Below are 22,149 nucleotides of genomic sequence, written 5' to 3'. Positions count from 1 at the left end.
TAAGCTGGCGCATGTTTAAATTCGGTAAGCGGCTTTTTTCCTTGTTAGGTGATACTCTGCACCGTTTTAATAAGCACAAAATTCAAGAAAAAATTAAATAATTTTTAAAATTATATTTAAAATAAGTCTTAGATATAAAAATATGATACTTATTTGTATTTGTACATACTAAAAAGAAAAGATATTGTTATTGTTGACTCCTAATCGAGAACAAAGTTAAACGAAATATTTATGAGCAAATTTGGACCTTTTGCCTTTCTCTTTTATTGTTGTCTCCAATGAAGAATTAAATTATATATAATTGGCAATATAACAAAAATTCCTGCATTACATGCTCAGTACGTAATTTACTACCTTTTGTGAGCAAAGTTAATTTTAATAATTTGATACAAAAATAATATTTATAATATCTGCAATATAACAATAACAACAATAATCCAATAAAATCTCACAAGTGGATCTAGGGAGAATAATATGAATGACGTTACTTCTACCTTGTGTCTGAACCCTTCCTTCTAGCTCTCAAAACACATAATTTTTGACTATATTTATATTTTTATCATTTTCTACTATGCAAATATTTTCAGAAATTTAATATGTATATTTTAGCTTTGTTATACTTTTTTTATATATAGGGTAAAATTAATAATAATTTAAAATATCAATTATTACTATTAGTATAATTTTTATTTTTATATTTATCTTTATTTTAAAATAAAATAAATTAAAAAACCAAAAAAAAAATTAAAAAAATCGGATGGGAATAAAAAAATAGGAAAAGTAGAAATATATAATTAAAAAGTAAAAGTGAAAGTAGGTGGAAATTGTTTAATAAAAAAGTAAAAGAAAGTGAAATTTTTTTTTTAAAAAAAAGTAAAAGAATGTAAAAATTTAAAAAATAAAAAGTAAAAGAAAGTTGGAATTAAAAAAATAAAAGTAAAGGTAGATTAAAATTTAAAAAAATAAATAAAAGTAAGTGGAAATTTTAAAAAAAAAGTAGGAATTTAAGTATAATAAAAGTAAAAATATGAGAAATTAAAAAATAAAAGTAAAGGAAGGTGGGGAATTATTTTTTTTCATAAAAAGAAGAAAAATGAAAAGTGAAAATTTTTTTTAATTAAAAAATAATAATAAAATAAAAAATAAAATAATAAAATCTGAAAAATTCTGAAATTTTTTCTATAAATAGGAGAGAAAGGAAAAAATAAAGGGGAGAAAGAAGGAGAAAAAAATAGAGAGGAGGGAATGGAGAGAAATTTTTTTTCTTTTTCTACGCTAAGGGAATTTCTACTCGTGTCATTCTTTCTTCCTCTTTCTTTCGCAAAATCCAGCAATTTATCACCCTGTTTAAGACTCCAAAATACCCCAAAATCTAGCTTCAAAGTACCCACAATCAACCCTAAAAAATACCGTCAAAAGCCAAAGCCGAAGTGAAGTCACGTTAGAGCTCCGTCGTTTGAGGTTCTAGTTAAGCGTTATTGTTTTTGGATTTTTGATGTTTTGGATCTTCTCTTTCACTGTACCTGCTGGAAATTTTAGCAATAAAGGTTCATCCTCTCTTTAAACTTCTCTTTGAATTTATCATGTTGGATGTTTATTTGTTAGAATAGAGTCTGGTAGATTACATAGATATAAATGCTCATAAGTTTGATTGTTTGCATAATCTCTCAGATTAGTTGTTTGAGGTTTATTAGGTAGTATTCTGTTTTAGTTTAGTTTGGTTAGTTTATAATTAATTACTAAGTGGGTCATATGATTTATTTGTAAATTAATTTTAGGCATCATTAGTGAGTAATGTTAAATGACCAACGTTTTGGACCCAAGGCAAGACGAATAATTAATTTATTTTCGTGTTCCCAATAAACATGTAAGCTAGCTCTCCTTTATAAATTAATATAACTTCAAATGACTTCCATATTACCTACGACATTCACAATAACCTCTGCAATTCAATAGCTTCACAAATAATCTCAAAGTAGTTTAGCAAAATTAATTCATGAACATCGTAGCTTGCTTTAGGCACGATTAATTTTAAATTATCGTGACTATGGGTACGACTCCCGTGGCATAGTCATGATATATAATCTCAAATTCTAGTGCGCGTTTCACGTGACTCGACCTTACAACTTCAAATCAATTAATAATAATAAACATGTTGCAAATCACGGATACGTTTCACGTGACGCGGTTTGAAATGTGTACGAAAACAACGAGTGCGCAACATCGCGGCTTGTTCAAATAAATTTCATAAATATTAAAAGCTGTTAAAAAGTTAAAAAAAAAAATGCACAATATGTTTTAAATGTGTAATAAATCAGAAAATTAGGCCAATTATTAATAGTTAAGCGACCGTGCTAAAATCACGAAATTCGGGAGTGCCTCACACCTTCTCCCGGATTAAAAAAAATTTTACCCGGTCTTCTGTGTTCGCGGACCGTAAAATAGAGTCAATTTTCTCGATTTGAGATTTTAAAATAAACCGGTGACTTGGAACACCATAATAAATATTTCAAGTGGCGACTCTGAATTAAATAAATAATCTCATTTTGATTAATGTCACTTTAATTGGAAAAACTCCCCTATCCCCCAGGAAAAAGAAGGTGTGACAACTTTGGCGACTTTGCTGGAGAAACGAACCCAGAACTTCTGGTTTAGGATTCAAAATTCGAGCTTAGATGACTTTTATACTTGGCTTTGTTTATTATCTGATTTTTACGTGTTTGAGCCTAATGTGCTAATTGCCGCTCTTTACCGCTTTGATATTACCGTGAACGGTATATAAACTGTTACGAAAACCCTTCTTCTCTCTGAGTCTTCTAAATCTTTTGGGAAGTGTCCACTTTGCGTGGCTTCTTTTCTGTTAGAGTCATACACTAATTTTAGAACGAGGATCGGACAAGTTGCAAAGCCGGTGAAGCTTTTGTATTCCTGGTACGCTGCCCCCTCGGCTCGAGTTATCCGCTCGGGTAAGCCAGGTCTAGAATAATACACCCAAGATTCAAACTTAGAACGACATAGCCTCATGCCGGATCCCTAGTAGGAATATTTGATTGCATCACGTGCATCTGACTTTGGAGACTCAACACACGGGTTGGATCCGTCTAGGACAGGTGTACCCAAATATAAAAGACTGTCCTGATGCATTTTACGTTCTGCCTGTGCATGTTTGTTTCGGCTTGCATGTTGACCGGTTTATAGAGTAGGAAAAAATCCAAAAAAAAAAAAAAGAGTGAGGTAGGAGAAAGAAAATAGACCCGGTTCCTGAAAATCCTGGTACTTGAAAAAACAACTCATGAAACTCTGCCAAAAATTTGAAAAAAAATAAAGAAGAAATAGGAAAGTCATTTCAAAATGAGTCCAAATTTTTAAAATAAAAAAAAAGACATTTTCCCCCGGTCCTGAAAAATTGACCGAACTACGCGAGTCTGATTCTCACCGGATGTGAGATACGTAGGCAAACCTCATCGATTTCGGCCCCAATTTTCAAAAAATTCAAAAATATTTTTCCTTTCCATAATTCCATCTTTAGAATTCTTTTCTTAGAAAATCCAAAAAAAAAAATCCTAAATCCAAAAATATTTTCCTTCTTTAACAAAGTCTTTCAATCGAAAAAAAAATCAAATCAAAATCCAAAATATTTTCTTCCTTCTTTAGAATTCCTTCTTTATAAAAAAATAAATTCAAAATTGCATTAAAAAAACTTAAAAAATAAATATTTAAAAGTCTTTATAAAAAAAGATAAAAGAAAAGAAAAATGAGCTTGTCTATTCCCGATCTCCCCGAACTACGCAAGATCTGATTCATGCGGTGTCATGATACGTAGGCAATCCACATCGGATTCGATCATAGCCATTAAATAAATCGAGTGGGAAAAAAAGAAGAAAGAAAAAGAAATAAAGGAGTGACAAGAAAAACAAAGAGCGAAAAACAACCAAAAAAAGAAAAAGAAAAAAGCAAGAGTGAAAAAAATTCAAAAGAGAACGCTTTGTCCAATTTGAAAACGAAAATCGCGGAAAGTTTTCGTGAATATGCTGTGAAATGCCACGAGCAAGCCGCCAGGGTAAATCCTCCAATGGACGAAGCAGAAATGGTTACGGTTTTCCTACAGGCCCAAGAGGCGGGCTACTTTGAGAACATAATGTCTGCTATGGGTAGACCGTTCGCCGGGGCTATCAAAATTGGGGAGATGGTCGAAAATAGTTTTAAAACAAGCCGAATCTTGAGTCATGTTGTCTTTAAGGCCACATTATAGGCCGTTCAGAGTGGTTCAGGAGGTTCGATGAACAGAAATTGGAGAGATGAGGAATTTGATCCGGCACTGAAAGTCATTGCAGCCATTGCCGAGACAGAAGAAAAGCCGAAAAACGGTCGCCAAGCCTGAAAGTTTCCCATCATACGGGAGTTTCGGTAGCCAGTCTTGCTTTCCTTTCTGCGTCCGGATTATCTCAGGGTGTGATCCGGATATTTTACTTTATTGTCTTACTTTTCGATGTAAACCCTTCTAATCTTTAAAATTAAAAAAATTGAATGAAATTAATATTTCATTGTCCAAGAATGTCTCTTTTCTTAATTTTGTCACTTTTTCTGATTCACTTTTCAGTTTTGTTAATGCATCTTTTAATAACATGACATGCTTGCGGACTTCATGCCCAGATTCTAAAACGATGTCAGACCTCAAAATAATGAATCAAGAAGCAGAATATTTTGAAGACAAGGCTTGTAAGAAAATAAATAAAAAATTGGAATGAAGTTGAGATTCCCTCTCTTCGCATCATTGTTGAAGTCGTGATTGAGGATAAAGATTGGGTCTAGATTGACACTGATTAATGAAACTCGTTCTGAGACGTATTCTCCCGCATCATGAAGAAGCCAAAGGAAAATTTGCTCCTAATTGGAAAGGTCCATACATTATAAGAAGAGTGTTGCTGAAGGGAGCACTGTATTTGGGAGACATCGAAGGAAATGATCATGAGTCAACTGTCAATGCAGATGCGGTCAAAAGGTATTACGTTTGACTACTTTCACAGCTTTAACATGCTCCGATTGGGATGACGAAGACTTGCTTTCTCACTATCCAAATACTAACAATCCTTTGCAAAACCTTTGAGTCGGTTCCCTTTCTTTGATTACCCTCTTTGGAACCTGAAAGTGTTATAAAAATAAAAAGCAAAATGAAAATTGAAAAAAGAAAAGAAAAAAAGAAAAGAAAGGATAAACAAAAGAAAATCAGAAACAAAGTTTCTTGAACTATGTTCGGCTTGATTCCGAAAGGATACGTAGGCAGTCTCTCTCTGGAGTTCAGTCACACCAAAACAAAAATTCACATTCCTCCTAAATTTGAAACTAGGGGCAGATATTATAATGGTTCGGCAATGGTTTTCGCTTGAAAGGTTCCAAAATTGTAAGTCAGTCCAAATTATTTTTACCCAAATCCTTCTCAAGTTCTTCTGATCAATCAACGAGAATGTTCAAGAATTGGAACATACAATCGCTTGGATCTGATACAATTAAAATAAGAGAAATAAAATGAGAGAGTCTTATTGGTGAAAACCCTCACGGGCACTGTAAGGCGATGGTGAGTAAAGAAACTGAAAATGAGAGAGTCTTGTTAGTGAAAACCCACAAAGGGCACTATAAGGTGATGGTGAGAAGAGAAATGAGAGAGATTAGCTGGTGAAAACCCGCAAAGAGAACTATTGATCGAAAAGAGGATCTTCACAGCCATTGGTATTGACAGTCTTGGGCAAGGTTTCTCGGCTTCGAGGCAAAAGTTATAATGAATTTATGAGATTCAGACGGTTTACACAGGTCAGGCATCCAGTCCAAAAGGCATGTCATGTTCATTGAAGTCCGCATGTACTTCAGATAAGTCCTTCTTTTCCTTTCCCCGAAAAGGATACCTTTTGTTTCAAACTCACTCTTCATTCCATTTTTTGTTTTTATTTGAATCCCTTTCGGTCTAACTCTGTTCCAAAACTAAGGCAAATAAGGGATGGCACGATTAATTTACAGGGCTCTCGTTTGATGCAAGATAATATGTAAAAAAGGGCACCTAACCTCGGAAGGGGCATCAAGTCGACCCCGACTGGCTATGGCGCGGCCGATGCTACAAAAACTGGAAGAAGGGAATCAAATTAAAATGCCTACAAAGGCAACATGAAGTTGAAAAGGTTAAGCTCCAAGTGGCTAACCGTCTAGGAAAAGTTTGAAGAGCCAAAGGTTCCCCAATGCTCTGAAGTTAAAAAATTGGAAGAAAGAAGTCAAATGCCCATGTAGGCAAAATAAAGTTGAAAAATGTTAAGTCCCACGCGACCAACCGTCATGGTAAAATTTTGGAAAAGCCAAAGGTTCGTCGGGGCCATAAATGCAATCGGTATCGAGGAAACTATCAGTCACAGTTGAAATTATCATCAAAGAAGCCAGCCAAGATCAAATGACTGAAACACTCAAGGCCGCAAAACCAACCACCAATTCAAACTGACAAATTGTTCTTTGTTTGAACCATAGGAAACAGGTGCAATCCAAAGCAACCTTGTAAGAAGCAGGTGCAACCAAAAGAAAACGCACGGAGACTAAAATAGCTCTGCAGGAACAATAACCCCAAAAGGGAAGTTTTCTCCAAATTCTTTCCGCATTTTACTCATCCTCTAAAAAAAATTTAAAAGAAGAAAAGAAAAAAAAAGTTCCACATCATGGTAGTATAGGGTCTCCAATCCCTAACTGTATTTTCCAACATAGGGTCTTCACTCCCTAGTTAAAATTATTTTAGACATAGGGTCTCTACTCCTTAGTCTCTTTTCCAACACAGGGTCTCCACTCCCTAGTTGATTTTATTTTAGACATAAGGTCTCCACTGCCTAGTCTCTTTTCCAACATATGGTCTACACTCTCTAGTTGATTTTATTTCAGACATAGGGTCTCCACTCCCTAGTCGTTTTTTCCAACATAGGGTCTCCACTCCCTAGTTGATTTTTATCTTAGATACAGGGTCTCCACTCCCTAGTCTCTTTTCTAACATAAGGTCTCCACTCCCTACTTGATGATATTTTAGATATAGGGTGTCCACTCCCTAGTCGCTTTTTCAACACAGGATCTCCACTCCCTAGTTGATTTTATTTAGACATAGGGTGTCCACTCCCTAGTCATTTTTCCAACATAGGGTCTCCATTCCCTAGTTAAAATTATTTTAGACATAGGGTCTCCACTAACTAGTCTCTTTTCCAACATAGGGTCTCCACTCCCTAGTTGATGAATTTTGGACATAGGGTTTCCACTCCCTAGTCTCTTTTCCAACATAGGGTCTCCACTCCCTAGTTGATGTTATTTTAGACACAGGGTCTCCACTCCCTAGTCTCTTTTCCAACATAGGGTCTCCACTCCCTAGTTGATGTTATTTTAGACACAGGGTCTCCACTCTCTATTCTCTTTTCAACATAGGGTCTCCACTCTCTAGTTGATTTTATTTTTAGACATATGGTCTCCATTCCCTAGTCTCTTTTCCAACATAGGGTCTTCACTCCCTAGTTGATTTTATTTTAGACATAGGGTCTCCACTCCCTAGTCTCCTTTCCAACATAGAGACTACACTCCCTAGTTGATGTTATTTTAGACATATGGTCTCCACTCCCTAGTCTCTTTTCCAACATACAGTCTTCACTCCCTAGTTGATTTTATTTTAGACATAGAGTCTCCACTCTCTAGTATCCTTTCCAACATAGGGTCTTCACCCCCTAGTTGATATTATTTTAGACATAGGGTCTCCACTCCCTAGTTGATATTATTTTAGACATAGGGTCTCCACTATCTAGTCTCTTTTCCAACATAGGGTCTCCACTCCCTAGTTGAAATTACTTTAGACATAGGGTCTCCATTTCCTTGTTGCCCTTTCCAACACAGGGTCTCCACTCCTAGTTGATTTTATTTTAGACATAGGGTCTCCACTACATAGTCTCTTTTCCAACATAGGGTCTCCACTCCCTAGTTGATTTTATTTTAGATATAGGGTCTCCACTCCCTAGTCTCCTTTCCAACATAGGGTCTCCACTCCCTAGTCTATTTTCCAACATAGGGTCTTGATAGTAGGCTATAATTATGTAGTTTGGCCACTATTTGCACTCTAAATTGGCTGCACTTTATTGATGTTTGAGCATTAAATGATAATAAATTGCTCCGATTGAGAACTTTATGCTTTGCAGGAGCAATTCCGGGCTATGATGAAATTAAGGAGCGTTTTGGAGCTAATATGGAGCATTGAAGGCCAGAAACTGGCCAAAGTGCGCGGTCAGATGCGCGGCCGCGCACGTCCCTCCGAGAAAAACATATTCCAAGACTAAAATTATAATTTCATAGGCAACTATCCTTGACCTATATGAAGCTCAGCTCGCCCAAAAAGATGGTATCTGGGTTTTTAGAAGAACTTTGAAGACAAGAACAGGCAAGGAGCGAGACGGAAGATTCGGAAACGAGTTTTTATCTTTCTTTCTCCCTTTTTAACATTGATGATGAATTATTATGTTGTGATTGTAAAAACAATTATGAGTAGCTAAACTCTTTATTCTAGGGTTTATGGAACCTCTTGGAGGATGCATCTTTGTTGTGTTTAATATAAATTCGCCATTGAATTTTCTCTACTTGTTCAACTACGTGATTATTGTGGTTGATTGAAGGGCCCTCAATCGGCTATGCCTATTTAGTGTGTATTACTTGGAAAAGGGTATATATTTAGGTAGTTGTTGAACAACATCATTCCTAACGTATAAGAGGGATCAATACGGAGGGTTTAAAGGTGGGTTTAGGAATAACGAAACCTTGATGCGACTGTAGTGAGCGGTCGAATAGTGCTAGCTAGCGTAATTTGGAAGAATACGTTTAGTAAATTGTTGTAGTTACTCGGAAGGGAATTACGACACCTAAAGTGCTCACAATCAGTAGAAAATATCTAGGCGGATTTGTAAAAGACGTAGCAGGGAGGATTCCGATAAGAGGAAAAACAATAACTCTAGATCTTCCTAGGGGTGGACATCGGTCGGTTCAGTTCGGTTATGTAGAATTTTGGTTCGGTTAATTTGATTTTCGGTTTATGATTTTAATAACCAAAACCGAACCATAATAACTTCGATTCGATTCGGCTTATTCATGTTCGATTCAGTTTAATCGGTTCGGTTTTGGTTTCAAGCCATAGAAAAAAATTTATTTATTTTTAACGACAAGCGTTTATCATCATAATTGTTTCGATATATTTACGACGACAAGTTTCAAAAGTTTATAGTTACACAAATATTATAGTAATATATTTAAGACTACAAACTTAAAAAATATTTATGTATTTCTTAAATTTCAAGATTAATCAAACATAATTATATAAAATAAAACGAACAAACTACTTTGCTACAACAAACAAACTAGATTTTGAGTAAAAAATGGAGCATGCACACTAACATAGGATTTCCTGTTTGTGTGGATCTAAATGTGCTTATCCAAAGTTAATTTAGAACCCAAAAAAAAATAATCAAAATTTAATGATGCAAATGAAGAATAAAGTGCAAGCTTTGATGCCAATGATTTCATAGAGCATGAAGTATGGAAAGCTTCAAAAGGTAGCTAAAGAGAATATATGTGGGGATAAAGCTAGCTAGCTAGGCATTCATAAATATTACAAGGCATACTTTATTTTCACTTATCACTTCAAAGCTTCCAAAAGAAAACAAATGAAACAGTAAATTATATATGCATTATCAATGTCTTGATTCACTTTCTTTCCCTACACAATGATGCCTCGCAGTGGACAAAGCCTACCGGCCACCTCTGCCGAAATACAATTTTTTATTTTTTCGGTTAAACCGAACACCGAAATTTTTAAAACTAGAAATCGCAAACCGACCGAATAAATCGAATAAATCGAAATTTTTGGTTCGGCCGATTTTTTCGGTTCGGTCGGTATTATGCCCACCCCTAGATCTTCCTAATCTTGTCTACACAGTTGCTTTGTTAGTAATAAAATTATAGCTTTTTTATTACCTTGTTATTTGTTAATAAACACTCAAGTCATTATTCTATCTTGTTGGAAGTTGATTATTTGGATTCTTGCTGAACTAAAAGTAGTGATTAGTACGTTAATTCCCTGTGGGATTCGACTCCGAACTTGTAAACCGTATTATATATGCAACGACCGCTTAGTCCTTTTTATAAGGCATAGTTGGGCGTGATCAAACTTTGGCGCCGTTGCTGGGTAATTAACGGTGTTTTTAATTGCAGCAAAAGAAGAGCTAGAATTCTTAGTGTAGTCAATTTTCTTCATCTTAAACTAAATACATTGAATTTCTAACGTTTATAGTCTTGGGTGTTACAGGTGCATGCTTAAAAACTCCTCAAGAACTGGTGAATTGCTCGACGCATTAACAGATCCTGAGAAAGTTTTCAAGGCATTGAATCATGCGAACAAGAAAGACAAACAGCAACAAAATTCAAAAGAACAAATCGAACCAGAAATGGATAACGGAATAGAAAATCCAAACAACAACAAAAACAATGCGAATGAACCAAACAATCAGGGTGTGGTGCCTCTTGTACCAGAAGCAACCTTCTATGATTGGGCACAACCCATCACCGGAAATCTGGCAACATCAATTGCAGTCCCTCAGATACAAGCAGAATCATTCCAAATCACAAAAAACATGCTACATTTGTTGCAGAACAAGGGACTGTTCTCAGGGTCTTACATTGAAGATCCTCAGCAGCATCTGAAAAATTTCCTGTCGATTTATGTCGCGCAAAGGCAACCAAATGTGACACCAGAAGCAATAAGGTTGTTGTTGTTTCTATTCTCGGTGATGGGAGAGGCTCAGACTTGGCTCAATTCACTCCCCATAAATTCCATCACTACTTGGGAGGAATTAGTCAAGCAATTTTTGAACAAGTTTTACCCACCTAATAAGACTGCCAAACAAGTTGACAAGATATTGAGCTTCAGGCAGAGACCAACAGATACACTACAAGAAACGTGGGAGAGGTTCAAAGGTATGCTAGTTAAGTGTCCTCATCATGGCATTCCAGATCAGATGTTGGGGCAAAGGTTCTACATGGGATTGGTAGACAACTTGAAGGCCAATGTTGATGCTTCAACAATAGGAGCATTTTTGAGCAAATCATTCAGAGAATGCAAGATTTTACTCAATAAAATGGCTCAAAACTCAGGATGGATGACAAGAGACTCTACGACCACTCATGTTGTTCACTTAGTGGCTTTGGATCCAAATAACTCCATAGCTGAAAATATGGTCACTCTGATGACGCAAATGAGTATTCTCACCAAAACGATTGATAAATCAGGCCAAAAACAGTAGGTACACATAGTTGATGCGACTAATGGGGGTTTATGTACACCATGCATCAACCAAACTTATGTATGCTCGTGGAGTGCGGAAAGTGACAATCAGAAGCATCAAGAAAATATGAACTATGTGGCCAACTATGGCAAGGTAGTCAGAACTGGGGAGAGAAGAATCAACAGTATAGACCAAGACAACATCAGTACAATAATGGTAACAATCCTGGAGCCATAAGACCACATGGTCAAGTTGTGTCGTACCAAAGACAACATGGCTACAATCAGCAAAATCAGCAGTTAGCTTATCAACAGCCTCAACAACAATAGATTGTGAGACAAGATGATGGGTTTGCTGAATTTAAATGAATGCTGGACAACAACAACAGAATGTTGCAACAACTGATTGGGTCCACTGGAAAAATGCAAGAGAGAGTGGACTCACATGAATAAGCGATAAATGGTATTGAGATTCAGTTAGGGCAGATCTCTATGGCTCTAAACAATCATCCCCAAGGGACGCTACCTGCAGACACACAAGTCAATCCAAAAGAACATGGCCCGAAGCAGCTTATGGCGGTGAGTTTAAGAAATGGTAGAGATCTTGATCTAGAGCAAGAAATTGCTCGCGAAAGTCAACCAACTGAAATACTTGTGCCAGTACCAATCGATATAGATGATTCAATAGGGTTAAAAGAGGTGAGGGTACAACATGCACCAACTGAATCTAGCAAAGAAAAAGAGATTGCGAAGGAAACTGAGTTAGTGAAAGAAAAGGCAGTCGAAACAGAGCCCGAGCAAGTTCAAACTCAAACCACAGAAAAAAAGCGGCCTCCAACACCCTTCCCCCAAAGATTGGCCAAATATTAGAAAAATGAGCAGTATAAGAAATTCATGGAGATATTGAAGCAAATCCAGGTGAACATCCCATTGATTGACGCCTTGAAGGAAATGCCTAGTTATGCTAAAATGATCAAGGACTTGATGTCTCGTAAGTTCAACTTTCAAGACTTGGCCACGATTACACGGACTCAAACATGTAGTGCTGTTATGACGAGACCCATAGCTGAGAAGTTGTCTAACCTAAGGAGTTTTACAATTCCATGTACAATAGGCAACTATGCTTTTGTTAAGGCACTTTGTGATTTGGGGGCGAGCATAAACCTGATGCCCTTGGCTATTTATAAGAGGCTAGGCATTGGAAGAGCAAGACCCACATCCATGTTACTACAACTAGCCGAATGAACGGTGAAGAAGCCCTCGGGTATATTTGATGATGTGCTGGTGCAGGTTGGAAAGTTCGTATTTCCGGCAGATTTTGTCATTCTGGAAGGCCGAGTAGACGAGGAGATTTTCATAATTTTGGGGAGGCCATTCTTGGCCACTGGGAGAGCTCTAATTGATTGTGAAACTAGGGAGCTAAAGATGAGACTGAATGATGAAGAGATAACGTTCAATGTGCAGAAATCTATGCGGCGACCCAGTGAGTTTGCTAACTGCTCTATGATAGAGGATGTAGATATGATTTTGGAAGAGGAAGATGAGACTCTGAACGCAAAAGACCCTCTAGCAGCATGCCTCAAGAACCTAGAAGAAATGTATGGTGAGGACTTGGCAGAGTGGGTTTTGGCCCTTGAAGGGCGAGGGTACTGGAAAAGAGAGCTCGAATTCGAGCCCTTACACTTAGAAGAAAGAAAAATACCTCTAGCTAAGCCATCAATTGAAGAGCCACCACAATTGGAGCTAAAGCTGTTACCGTCTCACTTTAGGTATGCCTTCTTGGGACCTAAATACACTTTACCTGTTATTATCTCATCTAGTTTGTTAGATGTGCAGGCAGAACAACTTTTGCAGGTGTTAATGGAATGCACGACTGCAATTGGTTGGACCATTGCAGATATTAAGGGGATCAACCCGGCATTTTGTATGCATAAGATTCTACTGGAAGATAGGCACAAACCTTCTAGAGAACATAAAAGAAGGTTGGACCCTAACATGAAAGAAGTGGTGAAAAAAGAAGTGATCAAGTGATTATATGCGGGAATCATCTTCCCCATCTCTGACAGTAACTGGGTCAGCCCAGTTCAGTGTGTACCAAAGAAGGGTGGAATGACTGTAGTGCAAATGAGAATAATGAGTTGATCTCGACTAGTACAGTCACGAGTTGGCAAATTTGCATGGATTATAGAAAATCGAATACGGCCACCCCGAAAGACCATTTTCCATTGCCATTCATTGACCAAATGTTGGATAGATTGGCAGGGATGTCTCATTTCTCTTTTTAGATGGATATTCGGGGTACAATCAGATTTCAATGGCTCATGAGGATAGAGAGAAAATGTCATTTACTTGTCAGTATGGCATCTTTGCCTTTCGAAGAATGCCGTTTGGCCTATGCAATGTACCGGCCACCTTTCAGAGGTGTATGCTAGCCATTTTCACTGATATGGCTATAGATATTATGGAAGTCTTTATGGATGATTTCTCAGTGGTGGGGGATTCATTCAAAGACTGTCTTCACAATTTAAGAAGAGTGTTGAAAAGGTGTGTGGAAACAAATTTAGTGCTGAACTGGGAGAAGTGCTATTTTATAGTACAAGAAGGTATAGTGTTGGGGCATCAAGTGTCCAGTAAGGGTATTGAGGTTGACCATGCTAAGGTTGACGTGAATGAGAAGTTGCCACCGCCCACTTCGGTCAAGGCAGTAAGAAGTTTCCTTGGGCATACCGGTTTCTACCGGCGATTTATAAAGGATTTCTCTAAAATTGCTAACCCCTTATGTAAACTCCTTGAAAAGGATCATTCATTTGTGTTTTCTGATGACTGCAAATTAGCATTTGAGGAGCTGAAGAAGAGACTAGTGACTGCACCAATCATCGTTGCACCCAACTGGGAGCAACCGTTTGAGCTCATGTGTGATGGAGTGACTATGTTATATGAGCAGTTCTGAGGCAGCGAAAGGACAAACTGGTGCACCCAATTTACTACGCAAGCAGAACACTAAGCGGTGCACAACTCAATTATACTATGACTGAGAAAGAGATGTTGGTTGTGGTGTTTTCATTCGACAAATTCAGGTCTTATTTGATTGGTTCAAAAGTGATTGTTTATACTGACCATGCTACATTTAGGTACCTGATAACAAAGAAGGAGTCAAAGCCACGCTTGATCCGTTGGGTTCTTTTGCTACAAGAATTCTATTTGGAGATCCGCGATAGGAAAGGGGCAGAGAACCAAGTGGCCGACCACCTTTCAAGGTTGGAGGGAGCTGAAAAGAAAGTAGAGGTAGAAGATATAACTGAGACATCCCCGGATGAACAATTGCTAGCAGTGGCAATGGAGGAGGCGCCATGGTATGCAGACATTGCAAACTACCTGGCGAGCGGTATTGTCCCCTATGACCTTTCTTCTGTCCAGAAGAAAAAGTTCTTTCGTGACTATCGCATGTATTATTGGGATGAGCCTTATCTGTTCAAGATTTTTGTATTTATAATATGATCCGGAGATGTATTCCCGAGATAGACCAATCTTCTATTTTGTAGGCTTGCCACGCGTCACCATATGGTGGCCATTTCGGGGGAGTACGGATAGCTGCGAAAGTGCTGGAGTCGGGCTTCTACAGGCCAACATTGTTCAAAGATGCACACTTATGGGTGAAGGGGTGTGATGAATGCCAACGAACCGAGAATATTTCCCGCCGACATGAGATGCCTAAGAACCTAATTCAGGAGGTAGAAGTGTTTGACGTATGGGGAATCGATTTCATGGGGCCTTTCATCAACTCATATGGCAACAAGTACATACTCGTAGTAGTGGACTACATGTAAAAATGGGTGGAGGCTCCAGCACTCCCTACAAATAATGCAAAGGGGGTAATTGGTTTTCTGAGAAAGAATATATTCACCCGATTTGGCACCCCCAAGGGCAATAATCAGTGATTCAGGCACTCACTTCTGTAATCACGCCTTCGCCAAGTTGTTATAAAAGTATGGTGTACACCACAAGGTTGCCACCCCATATCATCCCTAAACGAGTGGGCAAGTGGAAGTTTCAGACAGAGAAATAAAGAGCGTTTTGACAAAGACTGAATGCCACAAGAATAGATTGGGCGAGAAGTTAGATGATGCCCTCTGGGCTTATCGTACCGCTTTCAAAACTCCGATTGGCATGTCATCTTACAAATTGGTATTTGGGAATGCGTGTCACTTACCAATGGAGTTGGAGCATAGAGCCTTGTGGGCATTGAGGTAGTTGAATCTCGACATAGAAGAGGCGGGTATAAGTAGAGTAACTGAGTTGCACCAGCTTGATGAGTTTCGCTACCCGGCTTTTGAGAGCACAAGACTATATAAGGAGAGAATGAAGATGATGCAGGAAAAGAATATTATTGAGCGGAACTTTAAACCCAGAGATATGGTATTGATGTACAACTCAAGATTGAGGTTGTTTCCAGGCAAGTTGAAGTCAAGATGGTCGGGACCATTTCGTGTGGTAGAGACGCATCCAACTGGAGCCGTCGAGATTACTGCGGAAGATGGCTCCCGCAAGTTCAAAATTAATGGACAAAGGCTAAAACATTACCATGGCATGGTTGAGGAAGATAAAATAATCTCGACCGTGTACTTGAAAGATCCTTGATAAGGGATAACCCGAGTCGTACTGCGACGTTAAATCAGGCGCTTCTTGGGAGGCAACCCAATAATTTTTGTGTTTTCGTTATTTTTCGTGTTTGATTTTGAACTGTGGAAGTATTTACAGGTTTATCAATGTGTATGGATGAATTTGTGCGCGCTGGAATGACTCGGGGTAAAGAAATCAATCCGAAGAGGGGCTAAAAGTGGCTCAAGTGGAAAAATTGAAAAAACAAACGTGCGCAGCCGTGCACCAACCGCGCATATGCCGCGTATTTTTAGACCCCCACTGTCACACATGCGTGGCCGCGCACTGACCGCGCATGTGGTCGCGCATTTTTGGACCTTCACTGCCACACGTGCGCGGCCGCGCACCGACCGCGCACTGGCGTCAGTATTTAATTAGTTTAATTTTATCTTTTTTTCTTTTCTTTTCTTTTTTATTTATTTATTTTTCTTTTATTAATACCCGACCCCCACCCATTCGCCTCTCCTTAAATCTGAAACCCCCCTCTCTACACACAAAAAACAAATGCCCAAACCCTCCATTCTCCCCAATTTCAAAATAAAAACCTACACCCTTCCCCTTATCTCTCCCACTCAATCACTTCCCAACCCAAATCCTTACAAGTTCCCTCAGGTAAGTGCCATGGTTTCTGTTTCCCTCTTAATTTAGTTAGTTTTCTTTTTATTTTTTCATTTCTTTTCTTTTCTTTGTAATGTAGTAGAATTCATTATTATTCTTTTCTTTTCTTTGTATTGCTAGTATACTTTTTGTATGTGAAGTGATAGTTGCTATCATATTATTGGGCTGGATTAGGCGTTGGTATATTTGTGGTGGAATTGAGGTTATAATTGGGTGTTTGGGGAGTTTGGGTGCACTTGCACATCAAGTATTTGTATGAATGCCACAGTGAGTTCGTGAATGTAATTTTGTGACCAATTGTGCTGGTGAAGTCTGAGTAACCACTCTTGGTTCACACATCGTGCCTTTTACTGATAGTGGTATTTGTTTCAGGTAGTATGAAGCTTTCCAAGAAGCGACGAACCACATATGCTTCTTCTAGTGGTCACGCAGGCTCATCCCGAGCGCGGGCCTCGACCAATGCGCCTCAGTTTGACAGCACAAGGTTTGTATCTAGCTCAGCCGAGGAACGTTTTAGTCAGAAAGCCCCTAAGAAACCCATATCGGAACGGGGAATTGATATGGGGTCCCTCCAGAATGATTGTCCCAATATGTATCGGGAATTGGTTCGGTGCGGGCTGAGTATTTTTTTTGAAGAACCTGATGATGCCAATTTAATGGTTGTGCGGGAGTTCTACGTGAACTGCTCGAAACATGTGGACCATATCTGCACGGTACGATAGAAAAATGTGGATGCATCTATCGACGCCATTAGGAGGGTTTACCAGTTGCCAGTATTTGATGGGGCTGAGGACTATTATGATACCTATAGCAGAGAACCAACCTCCTCTAATTTATTTTTTTAGAACAATCTGTGTGTCAAACAAAGACGTAGTGTGAATTACGCAAGGGTGAAAGTTTCACTCGGCTTCACTCACTTTGAAGGGAAGTGTTGGCTTTATATCATCAATAGCTGCCCGCTGCCTTCTTCTAACACCACTGAGGTGAATGGTCCCCGAGCTGCACTGATCTGGTGCATTATCAATGGCCACGATTTTGATGTGGCTAAGGTTATTCACGACGAAATGTTCATAAGTTGTCCAGTGTAGAGGTATAGGTTCTTCTTTCCTTCCCTAATAACTAGATTATGCTGGGCAGTACGTGTATCGGAGAACAAGAACTTGGATGGAAAAATTTAAAAAGAACAGAAGTTTCGGGCTGATAATGTGACTATTGGGAAGGATCATGTGGTACCTGTCAAAGCAAATAGTAATGAGTCTGATGCGCCAGATAAGGGATACGAAGGGCAGGATGAGGCTGTGGTTGCATCACCCCCGCACGAGCAGGTTGCTGAGGCTGAGGGAACAACTGTGGTCAGATGGGACACGAGGATGATGGCCTTAGAGCATGAAATGGCAGGGCTATAGATCCTGTGGTACCCAAAATGCAAAATCTGATAGGAAGGTCATGGCATGGCTGCGTGCACTTGGTAGGGCTTGCCATCTCGACCCCAACACTGTCTCCGACCAGGACTGACGTTACCAGGGAAGTTTCATTTACCTTGCAATTTTTTCTTTGTGTGGCATGGGGACATGCCACCATTTAAAGTGTGGGGTGGGAATATTTTGTATGTATATAGTAATGTAGAGTAGTGTTAGTTATGTGTTAATTTAATATATATATATATATATATATATATATATATATATATATATATAAAGATTTTCTTTTGTTAGGAGTGTATCAAATCTCCCTTGGGTTTTCTTTGGGCCACAGTTCTTTTCCAAGGGTTTCGTTTGAACCAAGAGTAGTTAGTTTTTATTTTTTTAGAAGTAGGAACCCGTGGGCTATGGGATGAAATGGAAACAGGGTCTCTTAACCTCGTTATGCCTTGAAGATAGTGGGTGTTGTAGTATGATGCTTAGGCTCAGTTGTTGACTCTTGTAGAAGTGCCTTAAATTGTATGTTCTTAACTTGGCTTAAGTACTTTGACTAGAGTGTTCTGATGATCCAATCTTGAGTGAGTCATGTGCCATATATGTGTGTGAGGTTTATTGTGTTCTGTGCATTGCAGGTGATGCCTAAAACTTGCCCCGTGTGTTTGCAAAGTGAAATAGTAGTTTTATTCAGTCTTGGAAGTGATATAGGCGTTTCTTTGTTGAGCAAATATGTATATTTTACCCACCTAATTGTTATGTATCGTAGTTAACCCTTTTGAGCCGCAATCCTGATTCTTTGGCAACCACATTACAAGTCTTACCCTTTTGTTTGAATTAGCCATCTATTTGAACCCTTTAACCTCGCATGAGCACTTGAATAGTTATGAACTTGGTAAAAGTTAAAGTGTGGGGTGGTTGGTTTGGCGTTTGAGTGGAACTAATGAAATAAGGAGAAAGATGCACTATTTTGAAAAAGTAAGAGCCACTTGAATTGAAAAAGAAAAGAAGAAAAATGGTGATTCTTGATATGATGTGCTTAAATAATTGGGAGTTAATGTATATTGATTTGAAGGTGGAGTATGGTTTGACATAAGTGTGGGGTTCTGACTGCTCAAGTGTATGTAGCAAAGTGCTTAGGGAGGTTGAATCACTCTTTTATACAAATGTATCCTACCGTCCCGCAACCTATATTACAACCAGTTAAAAGTCCTACTTGATCCTTGACTGAATGAACTCGATTAGTAGAGTAGTACACTACATGCAAGCCTATGGAGCATCTTTTGTGGCACATGAATATCGTTTCTGAGAATGAGTGAATTCTGTCTATTTTGAAGTTCCTCATTGTTCGTGAATTTTATTAATTGTGGGACGAGTCTCTTTTGTTGTGAGCAGACACTTGATTCATGAAGGAAGATAATTCGTGACCTCTGTGTTAGAGTAAGTGAGTAAGTTGGGAATAATACGTGGTGCTTGTCAGTCAACTCTTGAGGTGAAGATGTTACATTATTGTGCTTAATCTATGTGAAATATTCTTGGTGTGATGAGTTAAAAAAGTCGCTTAGTGAAGTTAGGCACCTGTAGAGTGTGGTTTGATTGCTCGGGGACGAGCAATAGTTTAAGTGTGAGGTATTGATAGTAGGCTATAATTATGTAGTTTGGCCACTATTTGCACTCCAAATTGGCTGCACTTTATTGATGTTTGAGTGTTAAATGATAATAAATTGCTCCGATTGAGAGCTTTATGCTTTGCAGGAGCAATTTCGGGCTATGATGAAATTAAGGAGCGTTTTGGAGCTAATATGGAGCATTGAAGGCCAAGTAAAAGCTTATGGAATAAATTGGGATCCCATTTGAGGATCGAAGGAGGTTAGCGCACTTAAAAAGAAGAATGAAGAAGAGTGCATGAAGTTGCCTAGGTGCGCGGCCGCGCAAGTCAGGCAGAAATTGGCCAAAGTGCGCGGCCAGATGCGCGGTCACCTGCCCAGGTGCGCGGCCGCACACGTCCCCCCGAGAAAAACATATTCCAAGGCTAAAATTATAATTCTAGAGGCGATCATCCTTGACCTATATGAAGCACAGCTCGCCCAAAAAGATGGTATCTGGGTTTTTAGAAGAACTTTGAAGGCAAAAACAGGCAAGGAGCGAGACGGAAGATTCGGAAACGAGTTTTTATCTTTCTTTCTCCCTTTTTTATCATTGATGATGAATTCTTATGTTGTGATTGTGAAAAAAATTATGAGTAGCTAAACTCTTTGTTCTAGGGTTTGATGAAACCTCTTAGAGGATGAATCTTTGTTGTGTTTAATATAAATTCGCTATTGAATTTTTTCCACTTGTTCAACTACGTAATTATTGTGGTTGATTGAAGGGCCCTCAATCGGCTATGCCTATTTAGTGTGTATTACTTGGAAAAGGGTATATGTTTAGGTAATTGTTGAACAACATCACTCGTAACGTATAAGAGAGAAAATCAATACAGAGGGTTTAAAGGTGGGTTTAGGAATAACAAAACCTTGATGCGATTGTAGTGAGCGGTCAAATAGTACTAGCTAGCGTAATTCGGAAGAATACATTTAGTAAATTATTGTAGTTACTCGGAAAGGAATTACGACACCTAAAGTGATCACAATCGGTAGAGAATATCTAGGTGGATTTGTAGCAGACGTAGCATGGAGGATTCCGATAAGAGGGAAAATCGTAACTCTAGATCTTCCTAATCTTGTCTACAATAGTTGCTTTGTTAGTAATAAAATTATAGCCTTTTATTACCTTGTTATTAGTTAATAAACACTCAAGTCATTATTCTATCTTATTGGAAGTTGATTATTTGGATTCTTGCTAAACTAAAAATTATGATTAGTACGTTAATTTCCTGTGGGATTCGACTCCGGACTTGTAAACCATATTATATTTGCAACAACCGCTTAGTCCTTTTTATAAGGCATAGTTGGGCGTGATCAGGTCTCCACTCCCTAGTTGATTTTATTTTAGACATAGGGTCTCCACTCCCTAGTCTCATTTCCAACATAGGGTCTACACTCCCTACAACAACAACAACAATAACAACCCAGTATAATCCCACTAGTGGGGTCTGGGGAGGGTAGTGTGTACGCAGATCTTACCCCTACCATAAGGTAGAGAGGCTGTTTCCAATAGACCCTCGGCATCCTTCCCTCCAAGAACTCCCCACCTTGCTCTTGGGGTGACTCGAGCTCACAACCTCTTGGTTGGAAGTGGAGGTTGCTTACCATCAGAGCAACCCCTCTTGTCTACACTCCCTAGTTGATGTTATTTTAGATATAGGGTATCCGCTCCCTAGTCTCCTTTCCAACATAGGGTCTCCACTCACTAGTTGATTTTTATTTTTTAGACATAAGGTCTCCACTTCCTAGTCGCCTTTTCCAACAAAGGGTCTCTACTCCCTAGTTGATTTTTATTTTTTTAGACATAAGGTCTCCACTCCCTAGTCTCTTTTCCAACATAGGGTCTTCACTCCCTAGTTGATGTTATTTTAGACATAAGGTCTCCACTCCCTAGTTGATGTTATTTTAGACATAGGATCTCTACTCCCTAGTATCCTTTCTAACATAGGGTATCCATTCCTTAGTTGATTTGATCTTAAATGCAGGGTACACCACTCCCTGATATCTTGCCAATATAAGGTATCCTATTCCCTGGCCATATTTTCCCAACATAAGGTACACCAATCCTTAGTTGAGACATACTTTTGACAATAAAAGAACACCATCCAAAAAAAAAAAGCATGACTTTTTCGGGGTACACCACTCTCGACCTTTTATTGCTTTCAATAAAGAAGTAGTTTAGAATTTTGTTACAATAACTCACGAAATTTTTCTAGTATAAAATGGGGAAGAAAAATTTTGTTCGTTTGTTTGTTTTGGTGTCTGAGTAGGTTTTACCTCGAGGCACAGGGTTCGAGATGACCAAAAGAAGAAGTCTCAATTCAGAATAAAATAAAAGAAAAAAATAAGTGAATCCAAAATGCAAAAGCAATTGAAAAGATGTGGAATGCTCAAGACATGACTGAAGCCACGAGCATTGGAGTCCCGTTTTGATTAGAAGAAATTATAGAACAATGAACTAGAACCTACAGCTAGCGAGCATCAAGGT

The sequence above is a fragment of the Nicotiana tabacum genome, chromosome 19 (genome assembly GCF_000715075.1).
Source record: "Nicotiana tabacum cultivar K326 chromosome 19, ASM71507v2, whole genome shotgun sequence".
Lineage (NCBI taxonomy): Eukaryota > Viridiplantae > Streptophyta > Magnoliopsida > Solanales > Solanaceae > Nicotiana > Nicotiana tabacum.
This window is presented reverse-complemented; position numbering follows the sequence as displayed.